The sequence below is a fragment of the Ailuropoda melanoleuca genome, chromosome 3, assembly GCF_002007445.2.
Source record: "Ailuropoda melanoleuca isolate Jingjing chromosome 3, ASM200744v2, whole genome shotgun sequence".
Classification (NCBI taxonomy): Eukaryota; Metazoa; Chordata; class Mammalia; order Carnivora; family Ursidae; genus Ailuropoda; species Ailuropoda melanoleuca.
Genome location: NC_048220.1, coordinates 70,607,077 through 70,610,286, shown reverse-complemented (window position 1 = coordinate 70,610,286; position 3,210 = coordinate 70,607,077).

The following is a 3,210-nucleotide window of genomic DNA, read 5'->3' as shown; positions in this document are numbered from 1 at the left end:
TTTTCTTTTCTTTCTCTTTTTCCGTCCTTTTTCTTTTCCTTTTTCTTTTTTTTCTTTTTCTTTCTTTTTTGTTGAGGATGGATTGTTCATCTTTATTCTTATTTATTTTTTGGTATCTCCATATTTCATTTTGTTTAAGTACAATTAACAATATTAGTTTCATGTGTACAACATAATGATTCAACAAGTCTATACATTAGTGCTCACCATAAGTGTGTCACCATCTATCACCATACAAAGTTATTAAAATATTACTGGCTTTATTTTCTATTCTGTACTTTTCATCTCTGTGATATACTTACTTTATAACTGTAAGTTTGTACCTTTTAAGCCCCTGTATCTATTTCACCCATCCTGCCAGCCATATCCCCTCTGACAATCCAGTTTTTTTCTCTGTATTTAAGGGTCTGGTGGGTTTTTTTTCTTTATCCCTATTGTTGTGAATATGAAGATGTCCTTCTTTTTTATGGCTGAGTAANTTTTTATGGCTGAGTAATATTCCTGTGTGTGTGTGTGTGTGTGTGTGTGTGTGTGGTGTGTGTGTGTGTGTGTGTGGTGTGTGTGTGTGTGTGTACACTGCAACTGCTTTGTTCATCTATGGATGAACACTTGGGCTGCTTCCATATCGTGGCTATTGTAAATAATGTTATAATAAACCTAGTGGTGTACGTATATTTTCAAAGTAGTGTTGTTAGGTAAATATCCAGTAGTGGAATTACTGGATCATATGGTATTTCCATTTTTNATGGTATTTCCGTTTTTAATTATTTTTGGGGAAACTCCATACTCTTTGCCATATTGGCTGCACCAACTTGTATTCTCACCAATGGCGTGTGAGGGTTCCTTTTTCTTCACTACCTTGCCAATACTTATTTCTTGTCTTTTTGAGTTTAGCCATTCTGACAGGTATAAGGTGATATCCCATTGTGATTTTGATTTGCTTTTCTTTGATGGTTAGTGGTGTCGTACATCTTTTCATATGCCTGTTGGCCGTCTGGGTGTCTTTAGAAAAGTGTCCATTCAGATCCTCTGCCTGTTTTTTCTCCCCAGAGCCCACTGTAGCTTAATCCTGCTGCAGCCACTTGTAAGATATGTTGGTCCCCAGGTGTGTTATGGAAACATCATGGCAGTATCAGCAAATTGCCAGAGTGGATTTCCCGATGGTCACACATTTAGTTAGCCAAACAAATGGCCTTGTTTCCAGCAGGTAACAGATGTTATTAGGTGTAGGATTTGCTATTTTTTAATTGGATCGTTTTGTGTGTCAAGCTGTATAAGTTTTTTTATGTATTTTGGATTTTAATCCCTTATCGAATATATCATTTGCAAATATCTTCCCCTATTCTGTAGGTTCCCTTTTCATTTTGTTGATCATTTCCATTGGTGTGCAAAAGCTTTTCATTTTGGTGTAGTCCCAATAGTTTATTTTTGCTCTTGTTTCCTTTACCTGAGGAGGCATATCTAGAAAAACGTTGTGGCCAATGTCCAAGAAATTACTTTGTATATTTTCTTCTAGGAGTTTTATAGTTTCTAGTCTCACATTCAGGTGTTTAACCCATTTTGAGTTTATTTTTGTGCTTGGTGTCAGAAAGTGGTCCAGTTTCATCCTTCTGCACATAGCTGTCCAGTTTTCCCAACACCATTTGTTGAAGAGCCTGTCTTTCTTCCATTCTACCTCCTTTGCCATACATTAATTGACCATGTAAGTGTGGATTTCTTTCTGGGCTTGGTATTCTGTTCCATTGATCTATGTGTCTATTTTCGTGACAGTGACATACAGTTTTGATTACTGTAGTTTTGCAGTATATCTTGAAATCAGGGATTGTGAGACCTCCAGCTTTGTTTATCTTCCTCAAGATTGCTTTGGTTATTCAGTGTCTTTTGTGGTTCCATACAAATTTCAGGATTATGTGTTCTAATTCTTTGAAAAATGCTGTCAGTATTTAATAGTGATTGGATTGAATCTATAGATCGCTTTGGATAGGATGAACATTTGACAGTAGTCTTTCTATCCATGAGTGTGGAATGTCTTTTATATGTGTGTCATCTTCAATTTCTTTCATTGTTATTTTATAGTTTTCAGATTACAGGTCTTTCACCTCCTTGGTTAAATATATTCCTATGTGCTTTATTCTTTTTTGGTGTAATTGTAAAAGGGATTTTCTTAATTTGTTTTTCTGATAGCTTATTATTAGTGTACGGAAATGCAACTAATTTCTGTTTGTCCATTTGTTTTGTCCTGTGACTTTACTGAATTCGTTTATCCCAGTAGTTGTTTGTTTGCTTGGTGGAGTCTTTAGTTTTTCCTGTATATATGATCGTGTCATCTGTGAATAGGGGTACTTTTTCTTTTTCCTTGGCAATTTGGATGCCTTTTCTTTTTCTTTTCTTTTTCCCTCCCCTCTTCTCTTTTCCCTCCCCCCTCTTCTCTTTTCTCTTTTCCTTCCTTCCTTCCTTCCTTCCTTCCTTCCTTCCTTCCGTCCTTCCTTCCTTCCTTCCTTCCAATTGCCATGGCTAGAACTTCCTGTACTATGTTGAATAAAAGTGGAAAGAGTATCCTTGACTTGCTTCTGATGTTAGAGAAAAAGCTTTCAGCTTTTCATTATTTAGTATGATGTTAGCTGTGGGCTTGTCATAAATGGACTTTATTATGTTGAGGTACATTAATTTTATACCCACTTGTTGAGAGTTTTATCACAGATGAATGTTGAACTTTCAAATGTTTTTTTCTGCATCTATTAAGATGATCATAGAACTACCCTTTTTGTTATTGTGGAGTATCATGTTGATTGATTTGCAGATGTTGAACCATCCTTGCATCCCTGAGATAAATCCCACTTGAAATGGTGTATGATTCTTTTAATGTGTTATTTGAACTTGGTAATATTTTGTTGAGGATTTTTGCATCTGTGTTCATCAGGGATATTAGTGCATAGTTTTCTATTTTGTGGTGTCTTTGCCTTGTTTTGGTGTCAGAATAATGCTGGCCTTGTAAAAGACTTTAGAAGCATTTCTTCCTACTCATTTTTTTTTTTTTTGAATAATTTGAGAAGGATAGATACTAACACTTACCTAAGTATTTTGTAGAATTCATGTGTGAAGCTGTCTGGTCCTAAAATGTTATTTGTTAGGAGTTTTAAAAGTAGTGACTTAATTCCATTTCTTGTATGGGTCTATTCTATTCAGGTTTTCTTTTTTTTTTTTTTTTTT